This window comes from Emydura macquarii, unplaced genomic scaffold, assembly GCF_026122565.2.
Source record: "Emydura macquarii macquarii isolate MOO-44397 ecotype Brisbane River unplaced genomic scaffold, CSIRO-AGI_Emac_v2 contig_2473, whole genome shotgun sequence".
Taxonomy (NCBI): domain Eukaryota; kingdom Metazoa; phylum Chordata; order Testudines; family Chelidae; genus Emydura; species Emydura macquarii.
Window position 1 is genome coordinate 40,569,658 of NW_027132610.1, and position 23,341 is coordinate 40,592,998.

Genomic DNA, 23,341 nt, shown 5'->3' on the forward strand with positions numbered 1-23,341 from the left:
TTGGACCTCTCACGTGAACTCTGACCACAGATTGGAACTGCTCTTGACCCACCTGACTCCTGGGCATTACAATCAAGAACATTACAAACAAGATATCTGAATTTGTTTAGATGGTATTTGCAAGCCCTTTTATTCACTTCCATGAACGTTCATACGAATGAATGTTTGCAAAAATGCTTATGGACAGATAAATATTTGCATGATGAACATTCATGACATTTTATCAGTGGTAGTGTTTGAGCTAAAAGGTTTATGTGGCCATCCAGTGAGCTCTTAGTGGATTTGAGAGTCATCCAACCAGGTACTTGAAACAATACTATGAAAGTTAAGTGACCAGCCACAACAAATAGTTTATTAGTAACATGGATTGCAAAGTGTACAAATATCACTCATCAAATACTGAATTACAATCAGAGAAAAATCAAAGTCTGTTTGTGGCTAATTCAAAAACAAAAAAGGGATATGATTTCTTGAATAAACTGTGCTCTGTGATCAAAGCAGGGAAATAATAGTCTCTCCACAACTTTTGTGAGACTTCACCTTAAATATTGTATTCATTTGGGCACATTACTTACTACCAGGAAGATTCAGGCAAAATGGAGGGAGTTCACAGAAGAGCAACTAATGAGATTAAGGACCTGGAGAGACCAATTTGTTAGAGAAGATGAAAACAACTAAATATGTATAACTTGGATGAGTAATGACCAAGAGAGGGCATGCTAATGTCTATGTATATTTGAAGAATGTAAAACTCTAAGAGAGAGTAATTATTTGGCAAAGGGATTTAATCAGAAGTGTGTGAATGAAATGAAGGTAATTTAAGATGACTATCAGAAGAAACTTCCTAAGATTGAAAAACTGTGGAAGAAGCTTCCAAAGGAAAAGTTGGGCTCTGACAGGACACACAAACCCCACACCAACATGGAAAGGGAGCTTCTTTGGGCTGAGGTGGCCCCACCCTTCTGTCCCTGCAAATTATGCCAGGGCTGGAGGAGAAATTAAATGGAGGGAAACTCCACTCAGATGGAAGCAATCCTGCAAAGGGAACAGCTGTTGAGTGCTCCATTTCCTGACAGCCAGCAGAGCCTCCGCCCTCTCAAAAGGAGGACACAGATAGACTGTGATAATTCCATGGTCTTCTGATGTAAGAGAGGCCTATATCCTAACTGAAACTGCCTACCGGTTTTTTTTCCTGTATGCTTTTACTTATTCTCTCATTTGCTGATAGTTGAATGTTTTGTTTGTTTGTTTCACCTAGGACCCTGAGAGGGGAAGAAACAGTCAGAAGGCCGAGGCTGGAGAGTAGAGTGCTGGCCCCATTAGACTGACACATTCCACAGCACCTGCTAGGACGGAAGCAATTGGACCTGTGAGCTTGTGCTCCACAGAGCTCCTAAAGTGGGTACTCTGCCAAGGACATGGATCCTGGACACAATTTTTAAAATTAGATGGGATAAAGCACTAGACAATCCAGAAAAAGGTGCTGAAATCATGCCTGTATGAGTCATTGCTGTAGAATCACTCCAGGTGAAACTCCTCATAGAAAGAGTTAAAGTTGCCCCATGACAAAAATTTATCCCAGGCTGTCAATAAGGTGATTGTGAGGCTTAAAAAGCACTCTCCTTTATTGGGATGGGGAGTCACATTTTTCCAAGGTTCCTTTCTGTTGCAGAAGAGCTGCACAAAAGGAGAATTAATGTTCAGACGTTTCAAGACCATGTGATCCTAGATGGGCAGAGTTGCAATAAGGAGCTTCCAGGGTGAAAAGCCAAGACCAGGGGAAGACAACAGGAGAGTTCAAGAGACAGACACCATGAGAGAGCTGCTTATTGGTGACTGGACAGTGGTGTCTTTGCTGGGTTTTTACAAGAGGAAATTGCCTGTGTGCATTTAAGTCCACCTTCATTCACTGAAATGGAACTGGTGGACATTTTCTAAATAAATTATACTAGAAAATCCCTTGACTGTGTCAGCAATGTCTACTTCAAAAGGAAACTAATCTTCAGGGCTCCAAACATTGCTACCACTTGACAAAGGGACTACACTTGGTCATCAGAGAGGGATCAAGTTACCAAGGAGAGAAAATATCAGCTAGTGTTACTGCTGATTACTGAGATGAAACAAATAGCTTGTGGAAATCAAAGCAGGCCAGGAGTTTTAAAACAAGACCTATAGAAAGACCTACACAGTTTTTTTTCTCAGATCTCATAAAGGATTGAGAGATGAGCTGAAGGCAGAGATCAAATCTAATCACTTGGAAATAAAACCTTTATTGAATCAGAAGCTACAAATTAGCTGAATAAGAAGTGTAGATTTCCCTGTCAAAATGCCTGAAGAGTTTTTGGATGAATCATCTTTAGAGACAAGAAGGTAGTTCACCTTCATGTCCACATAATTATTAACCATCTCTGCAGAAACTGCCAACAAGAGCCATTTCTGGGGTGGACACCTGTCTATTAGGAGCTGCATGAAGACCACCAATTTATTTCACTTGTTGCTAAATAAATAATAATCATATTATCATCACTTTCAGACCAATGGAATTCCCCAAAGACAGCAGTAGGTAGAAGGATGGGATTGAGCATGCTCTTATGTACATTTATATATGGATAGTGTGACAGGGCCAGACCTGGTGACTACAGGAGAGTAGTGGAGGGGATCTATATTAGCAAATTAACAAATCCCTGTTCCCTGGGTGATCCAGCTGGGGCTACTCAAGGGCAATTAGGCCAATTAGGCCAGCTGAGGCCAATCAAGGAGCTTGCCCCAGCAGTTAAAAGCCTCCCTGTCAGGCAGATGGGGCCAGCTGGAAGGGAGTTAGGAGAAGAAGAAGCAGAGCGGAGCGGTTACTAGAGGACTTGGAGCAACCACTGCCACATACCACAACCCCAAAAGGTACCTGAGACAAAAGGGGGTACCCGTCTGGCCACGGCCAGGGATCCAAGGCACAGGCCTGAGGGAGAATCCCTCCCCACCCAGTTCTAGGAAGCGGACTGTGAGCAGTGAGGCTAAGGACAGGTGACCCAGGGAAGGGAATAAGTCACAGACTAGGCAGTTTGGAGACTACTCCACACAGGGTCCCTGGGTTGGGGCCTGGGCAGAGGGTGGGACTGGTCCCCCCCCCCCTGCTCCCACGCAGGTGTATCATAGTTGTAGCCAAAGAGGGCACAGTACCCACGAAAGGGCTGAACAAGCTGCCTTTGCCACAATAGATAGATTAGATCAATTAGAATAGAATAGATTAGATTAGATCAACAACATTTTCCAATCTTCATACTGGTTTACAGTTTGTTTTGTACTTTTGCAATACAGAGGCTTTGTATTTTCATACTTTCATGAATTTTTTTGCCCTTTTAATGCTGCAATTAGCATTATTACTTTATTTTATTACTCTTGTAGTACTAGAGATAGGACAAGAATTGTTTAAAAGAAAAAAAATAAATTATTTCACTCAGAGGCACAAATGGGCAGTGGCAACTTGGGAGGTGTAAAATATTTAGTAGTCTTAGGTTTAGTTATGTATACAACACTGTAAATAGGCATTGTTTTGTATCACTATCACTCCCATAATCACATTGGTCATTGGGGCACCGTCACTGATGAATGATCAACCAATTTTCTCCACCCCGATGATTGTGTGTCAGTGCCTGAGTCTCTGCAAAGTCCGTTCCTGTCCACTCTTTTATGTTGTCAGTCCATCTCTTCTTCTCTTCCCCTGTACTGTCCTTTGGAGGATGATCTTGGATAGGCCAGATGATCTTGTTACATGGCCATACCACTTCAGCTTGTGCTTCTTCACGGTTGTCAGGAGAGCTTATGTGACCCAGCACATTGGGTGATGATGTTATAAATCTCTTCATTAGTGATATGGTTGAGATAGGAGATACCCAAGATTTTACAGAAGTATCTCATCTCCACTACCTGTATTCTCCATTCAAGTTCTGCCATAAAGGTCCATGTCTTGCATGCATACAAAAAAATGGAGATGACCAGTGCATGCAGCAATTTCAGTTTGGACTTCAGGGAGATGTTCTTGTTCCTCCAAATTGGCTTTAACTTTGCAAGTATTGCTGTTGTTTGTGCAGATCTTGCCAAAATCGCTGCCTTTGATCCCTTGTTGCTGGTGATTGCCCCCAGATACTTGAACTATTTCACTGTCTCCAGTTCTTCTCCACTGACAGTCATGTGTGAGTTGATCCCACCATGTTGTTTGTCATCAGCTTGGTTTTCTTTGCATTAATTTCCATGCTGTACTTTGCAGCGCTTTCATCTATTCGTGTCACAAGGTTAGCATGTTCTTCTTCGCTACCTGCCAGGCCATTAATGTCATAAGCAAATCAAAGATTTGAAATGCCCCTCCCCCCCTCCAAATACTGACTGTGCATATGTGATCTGCTAGGGCATCCGTCATTATGCGCTCCAAGTAGATGTTAAACACTGTGAGCAAAAGAAGGCAGCCTTGCCAGACTCCAACAGTGGTGTAAAACCACTATCCTATGGTGCCATTGATGAGAACTGCACTGTTGACCTTGACATACAGTTTTTAATGGTAAAAACAAGCTTACGACCAATGTTGTACTTCATGGTTGCTCAGAGAGCTTCATGCCATACTCTGTCAAATGCCTTCTTGAAGTCAACAAAGACATGATAGATGTGCTGCTCACATAGAACACGAAGGTTGAAAATCTGTTTTATGGTACTTTTTCCAGCATGAAAGCCAGCCTGTTCTTCAGCGATGAAGCCACAAGTGGAGAATATCAATCTGTTCAATAGAACTTTCAGTATCACTTTGCTGGGATGGCTAATTAAGCTTATAATCCAATAGTTCTGACACCATTGCAGGTTGTCTTTCTTTGGCGGAGTAATAATGAATGACTTTGTCCACGTGGAGGGCCACTCACCGGTCTTTCCAGATCTTGTTGCAGATCTTAGTGAGTACATCTATTCCTCTTTCTCCTCTGAATTTCATCAGTTCAGCTAGGCTGTTGTCAATACCTATATTGTAGCCTTTCCATTCATAATGTGATATGAATAGCATGTAGGCAGCCGTGAGTTGCTCTAGTGTTTCCTGAGCTAAAAACACAAGTAACCCAGCTTTTGAAAACTGCCTCTTACATAGCCAAAAAGCCCACTGAAGCGGACTTGTGAAGTCTATGGTACTTTTGCCTCAGTAAAGTCTTCAGAAGTGAGCCTTGGGAAGGGGGGAGCATAAAATCAGATGCCACAATGGTGGGTCATTATTTACATAGACAGTTTGTCTTCTACTATGAAAGTTTGTAGGTTGCTGTGTAGAAACCATCAGATATACTTGTCAGAACCCCAAAAGCCTTTTGTTTCTATGAATATATGGCCAGTGAATAAAACAAGAAAACTGTCCCTTGTGTTAGGCCACTATTTCTAGCAGATCCTTTGACATACAGTGTTATGAAAGAAACTCTAAGTTTGGATTCAGACCCCTTCCCCACATCTAATCATCAGAAACAGATTTGGTTATTTAAAACATTAGCACATTTACTGAGAGGAGTCTAACAATAAAAAGGTAGCTCAGGGTTAACAACAATAGTAGTTATTAAACCTAGGTCCAATATCATAACAAAACCCAGGGATTTAGGGACAGGAGTTGTACTTCACCATTGCGTCTTCTCCCCTACACCGGGTGCTAGCTATGACAAGACCAAAGAGGATGACTCGCAATCATGTAAGGACCTCAGAACCCTTAGGATGACAGGAACCAGTGAGCGATAGAAGATAGGTGAATCGTGGATCAGAAGATGGTGAGTGACGGAAGGTAGGTGGATTGGCAGATTGCTGGTCTCAGAAGGGCAATTTTCTCCAAAAGATGACTGAAGGAGGAGCAGCTCTAGACAGGGCAGAGATGCCCAAGTGATTTATCAGCTCAAAGTGACTTCAGCAAGTGATTCAGCGAGGCTTTGATTGCTGCTCAGCTCTTTTTTTTTCAGCTCCTCTCCTCTCAATGGTCCACGAAGACTGCCCTGCTTGCTGGCTCTATTCTGCCTTATATACAGTTCTGCCTCTAGACATATTTTCATGTAGCAATTTAGTTTTTCTTCTCCCAGCCTGTAAAGGCGGGAAAATACCCAAGAAGAAGGGACACCAAAATGAAGGTTCTGGCATTCTGCCAAACAAAATGGCATTTGCTCTGCACAAATACCCTTAAAATTTCACAACTCAACAACAGGAGAACTATTAGCATCATATTTCCTTGTAGTATTTTATTAGTCATTTGTCATTTCACATGGACTTTGATGTTTGGAATGTAATATATTAAATAGAAAGAGCTATTGCCCAGAAGCTGTTTTTCCCCCCTCTCCTCTTGCTCTTCCAGCCACTGCAATATGTGAAGGAACTGAGAATGAGGTGATAACTAGAGTTTCTCCCCATGGGCCAGAACACTAATAACTAGACATATAGTCCTTTAAACAGCAGTGATTCCAAAAGGACATTAAGGACTATGTACTTTCAGTTGCATGGCATTCCCTTTATACTATACATATGATCTGTTATTCTCTGGGGTCCTAGCAGAATGTGCCAAGAGTGTATACTTTCTTTAGGGCTTAAAGAAGGTACTCTAATAATTATGAAATTATCTGATGTACAGCTGATTGGTCCTCTGATCACTGAATCCTTTCCCTTCCTTATTACAGGTTAAATACAATACTTTTGCTTTATTTTATTAATTGTAATCAAAGTAAAATACAATTTTTCTGTGTAATGCAAATGTATGCAATTGTCCAAATCTCTACTCTACATAAATTCAACAAAGAAAACTGTACCACCCTCACACCAAGCAGAGCTTAGAACAGCCAACTATAAAATTATATTTGTGTGATTATTTTTTACTTACTTACTATCGTTACATGTAGCACCTAAGATCACTATAGCAAAGAGATTAGAGAAACATTTCCTGTTTTTCCAGTTCCTTTACTTTGTGCCTGAGAGGACATTGCATCTTGTCAGTTGGTAGTCTTGGTAGTCAGTTACTCTGTTTTCACTATTGTTCACACAAGAACACGGGGGAAATATTTTTTTTAAGATAGGAAAATGTGATTGTAAAAACCTCAAAAATGGCAAGGGCAGGTGTTGCACCTGAAACTACTTAACTTTTTCTTAACTGACGAAGGCTATGGTTATACTACAGCTTAAGTCAGCATAATTTATATCGCTCAGAGGGTGAATAAACCGCCCCTCCCTGAGCGATACAAGTTACACTGACATAAGTGCCAGTGTGGATAGTGCTATGTTGCCGGGAGAGCTTCTCCTGCCAGTATAGCTTCTGCCGCTTGCTAGGGTGATTTTATTATGCCGATGGGAGAGCGGTCTCCTGTTGGCATAGAGTGTTGGAACAGCTGCAGTGCTGTATATGTAGACATGCTCTAAATCTCAAGTTAGAGAGACAAGGTAGGTGAGGTAATATCTTTTACTGGACCAACTTCCGTTGAGGTGAGAAGCTTTTGGGTTCATGCAGAACTCTTCTTTAGGTCTGGAAACTTACTCAGTGTCACTATTAAGTACAAGGTGGAACAGATTGTTTATTAACACATTTCAAAGGACTATTTGGGGTGAAGTAGCCAGTTAACACCCCTCCCAGTCATAGGGAGGGAAGGAATGTAGGTGTGAGGGTGGGGGGGGGGCGGAGCCTGCGGGTTGTTAGTGTGTAATAGATTATTGCAATAAGCCAGAACTCCAGTGTCTCTATGCAGTCTTGTAGGGGCAGTTTTCCAGTTTTAGCCATTTTGTTTATACATGTTTTTGGTTGTCCTCCATTTTGCTTCTCCCCTTCTCCAGTTTTGGTGCTCTTTTGGAGGAAGGGTAGGAAACTCGGAGGTGGGAAAGGTCACATGACCTGTAGAATCTGCCCAGCAACAACATGGTATTTAAGTGTTGTGCTGACAGCATTCTAGTGTTGCCCACCCTAGAAGCAGTTGTATCGTGTGCTGTTCCCCTCATCTCTTCGTGCTTGCTGAAGAAGACTTACCTGTCGTGATCCTGCTCCTGTATTCCTGTTGTTCCTGTCCCATTGATCCTGGTCTCCTGTGTTAGTGTTGTCATCCTCCTTTGTTCCTGGTCCTGTGTCCTCATCCCTCTGTGCGGAGGGTGGTGATGTACCCTATCTGTTAATGAGTTTACTATTGTCATCCATCTTGGTTTTAGTTTAGGGTCCAAACATTGTCACATGTTAATTAACTACTGAGCTGTTGTTGTTAATAAGTCATTCAATTTATTCATAAAATATCTGTTTTATCCCTTTTGTGCATAGAGGAGGGTTCACCAATAGATACAGTTAAGGGTGGAACCTGTGGGAGAGGAGTCATTTAAAAAGATTACCTCCCCACTGAAACCCATTATCTGGCTTTAGGGTTTTTAATGTATTTCTGGTGACTGCAGTAGGTGAGCCCTGGTTATGTTTATAATTGGAAGTTATAATCTGTTCAGTTGAAAATTGATTATAGTCCATTGACCCTGTGCGTGGGGAGCAGTGACAAGTGTTGGTGGCTCTTAGAGATCCAAACTAGTACGGGTTACATAACTGAGTGTGTGGGCCATCAGTGCTACACGTTATGGGCCAGAAACGTTCTGGTGGAGAAACCTCTGGATCTTAAACAGACTGAAGAAGTGATCCAGGTCTGGATGCCATAGTAATGGGAAGCCTGGGGTTTGAAACCCATCAGGAGCAGCAGCACTGGGAAGCCAGTGGGCTGACCCAAGGCACCAGGCAAGAGCCTGATGGATGCGGCTTAAGCCTTTTGAAAGGACACTCTTGTCCAACTGCTCAGTGAGCAATAGTGAAAACAAGCACCAATCCCGTAGTTGGAGAGCTTGTTGGGCAGGATACAGATCCTGCAAGCCTAGTCCGAACAGTTTGGAGGGCTTTGGGTGGAGTAGGCACCAGCTTTACAGCTCATTGGGCCTGACTCAGGGAAGCAGATATGACATGCTGTACCTCATGTACACCCTTATGGTGTGATTTGTGTAGCTGTGTATTATCTAATGCAAAGTATGTCATGTAAATTTTTGGAATGCTCATGACACACTGAACATTGTTATGGTAGTATGTTTCCTGCAGTGTCACATGTACAGATATGAAACTCTGCTACGTAATATCCCCAAAAGTGTGTCTCACATGATTTGAATAGATCCATGCAATCACAAAGCAAAGTGAGGGCTCATGCCTTGCTAAGGCATGCATACAAGAACAATGGGCTGGCCTGAGCACCTGATAAGGCAATGCCCATTTAACTCACGTAGAGGAAATCATGCCCATTGCCAGACATGGCCGATCACCTGACCCCAGGGGGTGACGAGGAAACATGTTAAAGGCAAAGGCGTTTTTATCTCTGGAGCTCTCCCTTGGAATCCATCTACAAAGCAACATCAAGGACACTGAATCCATGGCGGGCGGGCGGGGGGCGGAGCCTGGTTGAAAAGGAGTCAATCAGCTTGTGGTGAGTGTTATCTGGGACTATAAGATTACTAAAATGTTGAGTTTAGTTTAAAATGCAATTTATCGTTTAATTGTGATCAAACCTTGATTCATATTTTTCTGGCTTATAATCACTTAAAATCTTGCTGTAATCAATGAACTTATTTGTTTTTATTTAAAGCCGTGTTTCTCAATGACTGGTCCAATTTAGGAAGACAGCAAGACGTTTCCTGGCATAAAAGGTTGAGAAGCACTAATCTAAAGCAGTGTATGTGAACTGAGTGTGTGTAGAGACTTCACTGGCGTGACAGAGCTGATGCATCTCAATTTATTTGATAAATTGACGGACTAATGTAATGAGCTTGCAGGGTGCAGTGGACAGTACTGAACTCTGTAAAATGGCAGTTCCCAGGGTTGCATCTGGGACTGAGGGTGTTTGTTGGGGGTCAATCCCATGAGCGGCTGGCCAGAAGCGCTCCTTCACTAAACTAAGGACCAATTACTTTCAGAAGGCTAAGGGTGGACCAACCCTGGAGTGGGTGATTCACACAGCAAAGCAGAGTAAGTCAGGGCCCAGAAGTGAGGGATTGGAGTGACACAGTCCAGATTGCAGGGGGGAACGACACAGCAGGCACTAACTCTAAGGAGTGACAGTAGGTCTGCTGATGCAAGAGAAGCTCCGTGAAGAGCGAAGGCTCTTTGAGCACACGCCAGCCTGCTAGGCCGAGTGTGTTGGCTGCTGCTTGTTTAAGCAGTGGAAAGGGTGAATGATCACCAATAAATTGTAAGCTCTGTGGAGGGTCAGGTTTTGCAATAATGAGTAACAACAGAATTTTTGGCGAGTCTGGATGGACAGAGGAGATTAATAAAGACTCTAGATTTCTCTGTTAATTATTTTGGGAAGCACAAGAACTCTTGGGCGAATGGCCTTTTTGAGGTGGGAGGTACCTATGAGAACTTATGTAGAAAATGGGCAGAATTTGTGAAATCTAAGTCACAGCCAACCCACAAGGTGAAGAAATGGGCTTTACTGTATGGGCTAGCCATCACAGGGAAAGAACTATGCAAGCATTGTAAAGAGGGAAGTAAAGAAATTTCCCAACTTAAAGATTTGTTTTTAAAAAGAAAAAAGAGAGAGTTTGGGAAAACAACATGATTTGCGGGCTGCTCAGACTCTGAGCCGGACAAATCAAATCAGTAGTCTGGAACAGCAGGTATGGGAGGTAAGTGCTGCATTAAGAGAGAATGAAAAGAAGTTATTTACTGGTAACTTAGAATGAGGAGTCCCAGGCAGCTGTAAGAAAGCTAATTAATGAACTAAAGGAAGCTCAAAAGAAACATGGGAACCATGCTGCCTGTGAGAGCAAAATTAATAGCTTTAAAAAAAAAAGCTAAGAGAAGTACAGAGGGTTGCAGCGGCATTAAGATTGAATCCATTGAGAGCTTACAAGTCCAGCAGTGATTCAGAGGGAGAAGTGTTTTAGCTGCAGTAGTCATGGCAACTGGAGGGAGGAAACAGTGAAAAGCAAACCATCCACTTCCCCATGTGCAGAGTCTGGCTCATTGAAAAGTAGCCAGGAGGGAGAAAATTAGGGCTCCAATGGCACCCATTACCACCACCGTAGTTAACTATGGACCGTTTCAACCAGCTGAGACAAGGTACAAAATTAAAGGCATACATGCCAGAACAGGTCCGTGCCATGGGCCAAACCTAGGGGCATTTGAATAGGGAAAGAGCTCTGGACTGGTTGGCAAGAATAAGTAGCCTGCTGTTCTTTAGTAAAGAGGATACTACAGCTTTAGTATGGGAATGTATGCACCTGGATGAATTCAGTGCACACCCCAGAGATGTCCAGATAGCTACTGTTGGAGAGAATGTGGACAGCTATGAAACCATCTAAACGTTTTATTTTCCACATAGTATTGTGACTGGAAAATTTTATTCAGAAAAGCAACGAGCCAGAGAGAGACCGGAGAAGTATTTCCAACAGAAAAGAGTATTATACTGGATGGCAGAAGCCACCTCCTGTGACATGCCAGAATTCAAGGAAGCATTCGTGCAAGGGTTAACAAACACCTATGCTAAGGGTGGCTATGGGAGTTATCAATGCCAGAAACTTCTCTGAGGGGAAAAAGAGGACCACATGCGTGAACTGTTACGAGAAAGAATTTAGGGAAGCCAGTTTGTTGTTGTTGTTGAGAGAACTTTAGAGTACAGGATTACCCCTAAAAATTACTGGTGTGGTAGTTCACTCTATTGGAATTTCCAGGGAGACAATTCTCCCTTGAAAGGACATGGATACAGCCCTTCGATCAAGATTGAACACATAAACTGTAATACTTCAAAAACAGATACCAAGTTTAGAAGTAAATGGTTACATTAAGTAGAAAGAGAGAAATCAAGCTTGATGTGTAACTATATAACAATATATATATTTATCAGAATACAAGTATTAGAAGATATACGGTGCAGAAAATAGTCAGACTACTAGAACATATACAGTATAAGAAAAATGGTAACTTAACACTATAATACTTAACACTATTAATTTAACAACAATATACTTAACATTCTATCATAAGCATCTATCCTGGATAGGCAGAGAGAGAGAATCTCACTCAGACCACAAGCATCCAACTTTATTGACATGCGAACTCAGGTGGCCTTTTACTTGCACAACCTTTGAAACATCCCTCTGTTTGTCAGGGAAGGTCCTTCTGCTCTGTCCAAAGATTGCTAATAGAGCTACCTCAGACTCAGACACAGAGCGGGGACTCAGTTAGCCCGGTTGTCCAAAGCCTATGGCGCACCTTTGCTTCAACAATGGTCACCGCTGCTTAGATGTTTTCGGGATGTTGTGGTTCTTTTCAGCTCTTTTCTTCCAAGTGATTTCAGCTCTTCTTCTCCTCAGGTGATCTCAGCTCTCTACAAAGCTTAGCCTGCTGACAGCTGGCTATATATATAGCTATCAGTTTCAGGTAAGGGAGGGATCACGTCAGGAGCAAAAATCTCAAAATGGATAGGGGAGGGGCTGGGATTTAGGAGTGAACAGAGAGGAGAGCTATTTTTTAATTGCCAACGCCAGATTCACTTGCTAATTTTTATCCTAAAGATCCTTTTCCTAAAACTTATCAATATTTTAAGTACCACAGAATGTCCAGAGACTGATACCACTCTCTATTTATCTAATTAATTACTATTATTTTTGTTGTAATTTTAAACTCCTTCTGAGGCTTTTCTGCAACCCCTTTCACCTGACTATTCTATCTAGCAGATTCAAATAGCTCAAGACACAAATCTCTGGTTACAATTCCCCACTTGTTGGGTTGTAAGCCTGTTTAGAAATCCAACACTTTTATATGGTGAGTTCAGAGATTTTTAGGATTTGTGTCCAGTTCAGACTAAAGGCTCTCCTTTGATGAAGACTGAATAATCATATCTTCACACTGGCACAATTCCTTGCCTCTGATTCTCACATTGGTCACACTTAATTGTGTGCCATACCACGATCTTTTTATCTGAAACTTTTTCATGTGCTTCAGTTGTCCAAATTTCCTTTTTATCTAAAATACCAAGATGATGAGCATCATAACCATCACTATCTGCGATAACAAAAGTATCACAATAGGATGTAGAATTATATTTAAATACTTAGTTGCTGTGGGAGATAATCCCCAAAATATTCTCCACCAGCTATGTCTAGATTCCCTTGACTCATTCAATTACTTGTTCTATTTGATTTGCAGAGTGGTGGACAGTAACTAAAACATTGTGTGCATTTCTTTTAGCTCTTACTACCCATTTCTGTAATTCCGGGTGTTCTATTAATTTATTAATTAATCTTATATTTAATCCTAAAGGTATTGGGTCTATCTGCTCATATAATTGATATTGGTCTTTAATTTCTTCCTTTACAATTTCCGATAAAGTAAATTTAATATCACAACCTATTACAGAGGTGACATTACATAAACACTTGCTCTCAAAAGGATTATGAGCTATATCATATACATAATTTACTTTGAACATTGTACATTAACTTCTAATACAAATACATTGTTTTCCTACATACACAATCATTGAATTGTTGAATGGACGTGGGTCTAATCGATAATATTTTCCTTTTTCTTTATTCAAACAATCATCACAAGGTTGGATAGCATTATTATTACAAATATCTTATTCCTTGTTTTTCTGCACAAGCCTCAAGTTCTACTGTTTTCCATGTTTGATTCTGTTTTATTGCCCAAAGTCTGTATCCAATTGGCTGCATTACACTTGTGTTAATATTCAAGCCAAGTGCTATAATTGGAGATATCCATTCTATCTGTGCATCAGATATCATAAGTATGAATGTAACTTTGTCTTGAGGATTGTACATGAAATTTTCCACCATGAATTTAATTTTATTTCAAAATCAGAGACATTTCCACATAGCACTTTTTATCTCAAGGGATAACATTCCATTCATCCCACTCTTATAATGTCTTTTTATTACATCATTTGTCCACGTCTGTGCTTGGATACATGCCAATGCCAAAGATACATACCTTGTAATACCTCCCCTGCATCTAAAATATTCCAATGATCTCTTCCTTGTAATTTTTCCCATTCAGGAAGTAAGCTAGTTATTAGGTACCGAGTGGTACTTATTTCATTTAGAGCTGTTTTCAGGGGTTTAGATAGAGCTCCCAAATGCTTTCCCATCATATTTAATTTATTAGCTAATATCTCCACCTCTATACTATTCAATATTCCCAGTCCAGTTCCTGCTCCTCCCAGAGCTGTATCAATCAAACTTCTTTTCGTTCTATTGGTTGAGGCTCTTGGGGAAAAGTTGGATTTCCAACTATCTCTTCCATCCTTTAACCAAAGGTTCAGTATATTTCCTGACATTCTCCTTAACTACATATGAACCAATGTCACAGACAATTGATAATAGATCCCACTTACACATTGAAAAGGGTAACGATCGATCTAGCTCCAATCTCTCATATTAGATCCCAATTTCTATTGACTTTGGTTCAGACATCCAGGAAAAAGAGAGGACAGCTAAAATTATGACTTAAAATTTCCCAAACCGCTGTTATCATTTTACCATATATTTTCCCTTTATTTTCTGTGGCATTCCATCCACATATTGAGGGTTTTGATACCACATGATACTGAGGATGAATTACTAAATATCCTTGTCCTTGAGCATTATAGATGATGGAACATTTATGGACATAAGATGTTATGTCTCCTACTATCTTTGTTCTATAGCTTCTAAAGTTCCCATCATCATTGTTATAACTTTATTACTATCTATGGCTCTATTTTTATCCTTTCCTTGGATTGTGAATTCACATCCTTGAATACCATTAACTACAGTTGTTTTCTTAGGCCTTATCCATTGAATCATCATTTCTATATTTCGCTTAACTGATTTAGGCATTGTTTCGATGAGTGATTCCTCACTAACGATTCTAATAGATGAGTGTGCAATTACTTTGAACCCTTCTAATAATACACACTGCCAAGGCCCTGTTCTAACTACTTTACCAAATATAATTCCTCAGACTTCCACCTACAATTTGAGGGTTGTGGCATTTTCTCATCAGATCTCTACCACATCAATATTCCCTTTCCTTGATTATCAGATAGAATAATACATACTTCTATACATCTGTAAAGATTGTTTTACCCCCTTCTAATTCTGTGCCATGAATTCTATAATTTGAACAGGTCCCAGGATTACTTTAACCAATGTGCTCTTCAATTTAGGTAATGCATTCCTCAATACTACCAGCTGGAACATTGTTATCCGAGTAGAGTCTAACCCACTGGATTATTGGTGTTGGAGCTGTCTTGTCTGAACTCGCACCACCATAGTAGAATTTCCATATACACCAACGGCCAGAAAAGCCAAGATAAATATGATGGCATTTTCCATCAATTGGTTCTGAAACAAATAAATACAAAAAGACCCTCCTCCTTTCTAAAACAACTTTAATTAAACTAATAACAATCAAAAAAAATTTTTACTTACTATTTTCTATTGACTAGTAACACATTTTATTATATTTTAACATTCCTCTTACAATTCCTATTTAATTTATTCTTTATCTATACATTTATTTATCTATCTATTCTATCACTCATAACCAATTATTTACTTATTCTTAACCTAGTCATTTGTGACATTACATTATTAAAACATTACTTTTTAAACTTATCTCACAATTTAATTTATTTAAAATGTCCATTCCTAAAAACCCAGTTTCATCGTCCATCAGTTTTTCTACCCTGAGTTGTACTCCATGGACACTCCTTCCTTTTTCTCCAATTCTCAAAGTTAGGGGAGTTGTTACTTATATTTCTTTTTCCACCATTTCAAATCCTATTACTTTTATTCTCTTCATTGATATTAATGAATGGATCCAAAGATTGCCTGTGAGTTTAAAATGGTGTAAGCAGCCCCAGTATCTGACAAAAATTTGGAATTCCTCTTTTCCTGCGAATATGATTCCCTCTACTATCAGTCTGTCAAATCTATTTCGCCTTAATGGTGTTTCCATCAAGTCCTTTCTTATAGTACCAATGTCCTCATTTTCCAATACTTCCTCACTTGACATTTTTTTTTTCTTGCTTTCCTATCAAGACAAATTTCTATTATATATTTTTTTTCTTTATCCAATTAAAGGATAAATGTATTAGATAGAAATTAATATAAGATTAAGATAAGAATTAGAATATAAGTATAGATTAGAGTAAAGGATAATCATTATTTCTTTCAAAATCTATTGAACATTTAAATACTTTAATAACATCCATTCTTATCATTCTCAATTGATGTTCCTCTAGATCCATTACTCCAAAACATATTCCCTCTGTTATCTTACTTCCTACAGTAGTTTCCAAAGGAACTGTTAATGGCATTACAGTCTTTATGCCCTGTATTCCTTTTATTTCTATAAAGTTCAAAGAAACCTATGGAAGAGTTGAAATATATCTAGTGTTTAACAACGTAATATTTATCTTCCTTCATGCTCATGACCTACTTGACCCAATCTGACATTTTCCTCGTTCTAGATCTATGTAAAAGAAATATTACTATTACTCTTAACTTACCTTACTTTTAATTTAATTAACTATTATTTCTTCGTAAAGTGTGGCCCTTGATCTGAATCTATTTCTTTAGGGATACCCCATCTTGATCTTTTTGGCCAATCAGGCCATTTTATTTGTTCAGCAGCTTTAAGAGCAGTCAGTCTGTATCCTGCCTCTATAATAACCAGTTGTCCCAGAACATTTGTGCCATTTGAAGGCACCTTCCATAGTACCCTATTTACTAAATCTATTATAATCTTGAGGTTCCCTAATACATCTATTCCTAGTATACCATTGCCCTCTAAATCTCTTAAGCCAAAATGTCCCTACTCCTCGTTTCTTCCCTAACTGAAAGTTTATTGAAGGGCTAAATGGTACTTTGCTTTCTGCCTCATTAAATCCCTGCAATTTTCCTTGTCACTATCGGAGGTCCAAATAAATTCTTTTTCTTAGTACTAACTAAAGCGAAAGTGGCACCTGTATCTATTAACATGATTTGTCCGAACGCTCCCTTATTAAATTCTACATATACTGTAGGTCTCCCCCATTCATCCTGTTCTAAGTGTGCCAGTGGGTCAGCATGTTCTTTAGCTGACACTGGGGAAATAGGGGGCGCTCGGCCTCCCTATTTCTGATCCTTTTGGGGTGGTGGAGCCGTAGGCATATTTCTTTCATGTTGGATTAACCTCCGAATCAACTCTTCGGTAGGTATCCTATTAATTTGATCCCTAGGCTCATACTTGCCAAAAAGAGGCATGAAACTGGTTGAACCAAACTGCTATTTCAAATTTAAACACGTTAAACACTTTCTCGAATATTTTTGCCAGCTCTTACTTGGGATGAGAAATTGTTGTAAATGTATAAAATGTAAACAATGCTCCAATATAGCTTAAGAGGTTTTGAGACAAGTATACTTCACTTCTACACCACAAATAGACTTTTTAAAAAAAATTTAGTAAATTAATTTTTTTCTGTTTTTAGTTATGAACAGATCTTCTTATGTAAAGGCCTGAGAATAACAACATGTAAGTGTGCCCATCTAGAGGTTTGTGTGCCCCTTTTCTCCCTATATTTTTTATTAGATTTGGAAAGAATGGGCATGTACTACCTCATAAATAGCCTTTACACTGTAATAATTGTCACTTTTTCTTTTAATCATTTTATTGATAGAATTCCTAATTTTTACAGAAACTCTAACAAGAACTGTTTTGTATTAAAGTCCACAGATTTTAAAACAGCTTATTTTTGTTGATGTATTCATCTGAAAAGGCAGTAGAATAAAGTTATGCAATCATTGTTATCCATACATGGGAAAAACATCTCCAGTGCTGCTCCATATACTTGGTATATCCCCAGTGAAATACTGATATTTCAGTGGAACATCAGCACTTTAAACAATGCTTCAGAGTGCTCCTACAAAGAAACTGTGGTAGCAATCCATAGTGAAAACATTAAATCAGTGTCATCTTTCACACAATCTCACCATTGTTGATGTGAAAATCTTCCCCGCTGCAGCTCCTAGCTATTTTAAACTCTCCTGATTTCATTTGAAACCCCTATTCTTTCTTCATATCTTATATTTAGGCTTGGAAGGATTTGTTTTTTATTCATAAATGTTGTCTTTACTATACATGCGCAAACCAACAAAAAATATTTCCATCGATGATCAAAATTTACTAATGAGCAAATTAAGGAAAGTACTGTTGGAACACTTATTGGAGTTTCCTTTAAGGATATTTAAGAAACCCATCCTGCAAACATTTAGGTACATGTTTAGTTTCAAACTTTCAGGGCCTCAGCTTCCCCAACTATAAAACAGAGATAATGCTATTTACCTCCTTATTAAAATACTCTGAGGTCTACTAATGAAAAACACTATAAGAAAAAGGCATTAAGTTATGTGCTTTGATCCTAGGCCTTTGCACAATGAGGGCTTGTAATTGCACCTCTCACCTTCAGGTTGGCTCCTAGGAATGCCAGGATTCTCTTAGTTTAGTTTCTCTCACCTCCAGATTGCCTCCTTCAGTTCTGAGGCCACAATGATCTATTGTTGTCAGCTTACCAGGACAAGGGCAGTTTAGACTAGTGGTCAGAGTGGGCATCAGGCCTAGTGGTCAGAGTCAGAACTACAGTCAGGAACGAAAGCCAAGGGTCAAACCAGAGAGCACAAACCACATACCAAAGCTGAGGGTCAAGTTGGAGTCCATAATCAGGAACCACAGCCAAGGCTTGAACCAGAGCAAGTAAGGTTTCAGGATAGAGACAGGACTAGGGGCAAGGTAGGCGAACACACAATCATAGGCATGAGCACTGAGAAACCAGGAACTTGCTGCTACTGACTTAAGAGCCGGCCTACTGGCCTCTGCAGTCAATCAGGTTATGTGGCTAATCAGTCAGCCTTCTGCAGGCCAACTGTACTGATGAGGCTGCCTCGAGAGTAGCTCTGTTGCAGGCCCTGGTTCCTGACAGTCATTGTATATGACCTAGCCCTCCAGCCTAGTCACTGCTTAGTCCATACCCCTTCAGGAGGTTAACAGAAAACGTCCAGAAAATAGGAAATTCAAAATCTAATTGCCTTGACATCCATGCTTTACCTCTTGGCTGGGGGGAGAGAGAGACCTAGGACTGCCCTCTCCTCTGGGTTCCAGCCCAGGGACCCTGTTTAGGCAGCTAAGGACCATTTGTTCAATCCCTCCTCCTGGGTTGCTTCTACCTTTACCTTGGTCATTGGTCTCTTCACAAACTCTGCTGACTCTGATTCCCCCCCTAGACTTTGTAGTTCTTCACAGCTTCTCCTGGGTCAGTTACAGTTTTCCTAAAAACCAGTCACAACTTTTCTCCAAAGCAACTGGATTGTATTGCTAACAGTTTTCTCTGCCCCTTGCCTCAGTATTGTGCCCCTTTAAACAGGAGTTTCTCCTCAGTTCTTTCTCTGTAACTGCGTTTGTACCTCAGACAGAATCGCTGCCTTAAAATAGTCAATATTTCCCTCCTTCTATGGGCAGTTTTCACTCATCTCTTTCTGGTTGTATCTTAGGCCAACTGACCTGGAGTAACCAGTATTTCCATGCTGTGAACAGGTGCTACTGCCCTTGATGGAAGACTAGCCTGTCACAGGGCCTAGAGACTAGATAGATTACTATAGGTTGTTTCAGAGATTTCTGATAGAATCTTACTTTAGGCCAAATCCTGTTAGCTTTACTCATGCATGTAGCCCCATTGAAGTCAATATGTAAAATAAGGTTTGGTATTAATTAAATGAAAAATCTTGGCTGAGATAGAATTAAAACTGGAGTCTGAATGGAATAAACTGAAAACATGTTACAAAAAACAGAAGGAACACTCAGAGAACATAAGAACAGCCATACTTACTCATATCAATGGTCCATCTAGCCCATTATGCTGCCTTTGACAGTGGCCAATGCCAGGTGCTTTAGAGGGAATTAACAGAATAGGAAATCATTGAGTGATCCATCCCCTGTAGTTCACTCCCAGCTTCTGGCAAACAGAGGCTAGGGACACTCTGAGCATGGGGTTACATCCCTGACCATCTTCGCTAATAGCCACTAATAGACCTATCCTCCATGAATTTATCTAAACCTTTTTTGAATCCTGTTATAGTTTTGGCTTTCACAACATCTCCTGGCAATGAGTTCCACAGGTTGACTGTGCATTGTGTGAAGAATTACTTCTGTGTGTTTTAAACCTGCTGCCTATTAATTTCATTGGGTGACCACCGGTTCTTGTGTTATGTGAAGGTTTCTTTTTTACGTTCTTCACACCATTCATGAATTTATAGACCACTATCATATCTCTCCTTAGTCATCTCTTTTCCAAGCTGAAATGTCCCAATCTTTTTAGTCTCTCCTCATGTGGAAGCTGTTTCATGCCCTTAATTTTTTTTGTCCTTCTCTGTACCTCTTCCAATCCTAATGCATCTTTTTTGAGATAGATGACCTGAACCGCATGAAGTAGTCAAGGTATGGGTATACCATGGATTTATATAGTGGCATTATGATATTTTCTGTCTTATTATCTATCCCTTTCCTAATGATTCCTAACATTCTGTTAGTTTTTTTGACTGCCACTACATATTGAGTGGATGTTTTGAGAGAACTATCCACAATGACTCCAAGATCTTTCTTGAGTGGTAACAGCTAATTTAGATCCCATCATTTAGTATGAATAGTTGAGAGTATGTTTTCCAATGTGCATTACTTTCCTTTCATCAACACTGAATTTCATCTGCCATTATGTTGCCCAGTTATCCAGTTTTGTGAAATCCCTTTAACTCTTTGCAGTCTGCTTTGGACTTAACTATCCTGAGTAATTTTGTATCATCTGCAAATTTTGCCACATCACATTTTCCAGATCATTTATGAATAGGTTGAACAACATTGGTCCCAGTACAGATTCCTGGGAGACACCGCTATTTACCTCTTTCCATTCTGACCATTTATTCTTACCCATTATTTCCTGTCTTTTAACCAGTTACAGATCCAGGAGAGGACCTTCTTTCTTATCTGACAAGACTGCTTACTTTGCTTAAGAGCCTTTGGTGACGGACTTTGCCAAGGCTTTCTGAAAGTCCAAGTACACTATATAGACTGGATCACCCTTGTCCACACGTTTGTTTGACCTGTTGCAGGGCTTGTACACCCCGTCCCCCCTTTGGGGGGGTGGAGGGCTTGGCATTGTGACCCCACGGTTGGGTATAACTTCCCATCCTGTTTCATGGCAGCTTGATCTAATGGCCCGAGCCAATATGGCTGCCCTTGCAGTCTCGGCTGTGTGGCCTAGTGGCCAGAATCAATAGGGTTGCCCTGGTTCACAGAGCAACAGGGCCTAGTGGCCGGAGTCAATAGAGAGGCCCTCTTGATCAGGGCAGTGTGGCCTAACTTCCAGTGTCCACAGAGCAGCTCCTTTTAGTCAGGGTGGTGTGGCCTAATGGCTAGAGTCTGTAAAGCAGTCCTCCCAGTCAAAGCCGTGATGTCTAGCAGTATGTTGGGGAAGGGGGGCTCAGACCCTCCCTATTCCTTTGAGTACCATCTCCAGGCCCTGGCAGTGGTGGGGGTGCTCGCCATCCAGTCAGTAGGGATCCTCCTGAAACACATTGACCAGTTCCCCGATTCCCCCACTCTAGTAAAGTTTTAGTCCACTGGGCTTCTTCCTTCCCATTTTGGTGAGGTCTGTAGCTCTTCTGGGTCTCTGGAGTCATCAGCTGCTGCAGCTCCTAGTGACTCTGTTCCCTTGGGACCTCCTTTGGGCGGTGCAGCATCTGCCTGGATTATGGCGCTCTTGACTTGCGTGGTCTGAGATTCTGGCTGCTCCAGGGATGGAGCCCACACTGTGTGTCCTCTCCTCACAATCCGCCCCAACTGAGCTGGGCTGCTCCTTTTTGTACTGGGGCTGCAAGTTGAGCATGCCCAGTAGAGCCAACGGGGCACCGCCAGACAAGTGCAAGGCTTGTACACACCTTCACATGAGCTCTTCAAAGATTTTAATACATTAATGAGGCATGATTTCCCTTTACAAAAGCTGTGTGCACTCTTCCCGAACAGATTGTGTTCATCTCTGTGTCTGATAAATCTGTTCTTCATTATAGTTTCAACCAATTTGCCAGGTACTGAAGTTAGGCTTACTGATCTGTAACTGCCAAGATGGCCTCTGGACCTTTTTTAAAAAATTGGTGTCACATTAGTTATCCTCCACTAATCTGATACAAAAGATTATTTAAATGATAGATTACATACCACAGTTAGTAGTTTTGCAATTTCATATCTGAGTTCCTTGGGAACTGTTGGGTTAACTTCTGGGCCTGGTGACTTATTACTGTTTAATTTATCAATTAAGAAAGATTAAATAAATTTGAAATTTAATGATTAGTTAAATTGTTCTTATAGAATATATAAGATTGAGTTGCTGCTTCCATTGTGCATCAGACTTTGGCAGTGGTTTGCAATTAGACTTTCAGAATTTGCTTTAGGCCAAAACTTGGTAAATGAGCAGAACAAAATAAATGGAAAACTAATCAATTTTCCAAATGTCATATTATTTAATATTTACATTGCGGTAGTTTCTAGAGACCTCAGCCTGGGCCCCCTGGTGCTAAGCATTGTACATACATATAGCAAACAAGAGTTCCTGCCTGATAGAACTTACATTTGATTTTGACACACTAATCAGAAATTGTTACTTTTTTTTTAAGTACATTTTTTGACTTTAGTAGAAATACTGCTGATTTACAATATTGTAACTGAGTGCAGAATTTTGTTGACTTTAATTTACATTTAATTTACATCTTACTACTTTAATCATATAATTTTTTTAAAATGCCAAGTTATTATTAAATTACTGTATTGTACAGGTGTCACCAGCATAATGATCAATTTTATTACCATGTTATCAAAATGCTAGTGCGTGACATTCTTACTTTGCAAAATCTATAAATACATGATGCATACATTGATTGAATAGAGTGTGCTATTCTTAATTTGCACCAACATTCAAATTATGGCCTAGGCAGGGGAAGTCAATAGGTGGACCATGGGCCAAATATGGACCATCAGGCACTTTTGAACAGTCCGTGACATCTTTTTATTTAATTATTATCATTATTGTTTTTGTATTTTCTCGAGTCTGGACCTTGACTATACCTAGACTAAGAAATTTGGACCTCGACAAAAAATAATTGATTATCCCTGACCTAAGGAATCTATTGACAAAGCATAATAATGTAAAATGAGAGCCCAAATCAAAGACAATATATAAAAGTGGTTGAAAAGTTTGCATGAAGAAAAGGATCT

The 23,341-nt window shown here is 40.1% G+C and overlaps 1 protein-coding gene and 1 long non-coding RNA gene across 2 annotated transcripts in view; both read left to right on the forward strand.

Annotated features, from left to right (window-relative positions):
* The first annotated feature begins 1,027 nt into the window (after positions 1 to 1,027).
* Positions 1,028 to 2,039, forward strand: LOC137162885 (uncharacterized). Its single transcript, XR_010922548.1, has 2 exons — positions 1,028 to 1,144; positions 1,259 to 2,039. It is a non-coding gene; the product is annotated as an uncharacterized lncRNA (long non-coding RNA).
* Positions 2,040 to 2,827: 788 nt separating this feature from the next.
* The window catches only part of SCEL (sciellin), a 180,103-nt gene continuing 159,589 nt past the window's right edge, over positions 2,828 to 23,341 (forward strand). The window contains exon 1 of the mRNA XM_067563275.1: positions 2,828 to 2,895. The gene's annotated coding sequence lies outside the window, so the exon portion shown is untranslated. The remainder of the gene's footprint in view (positions 2,896 to 23,341) is intronic.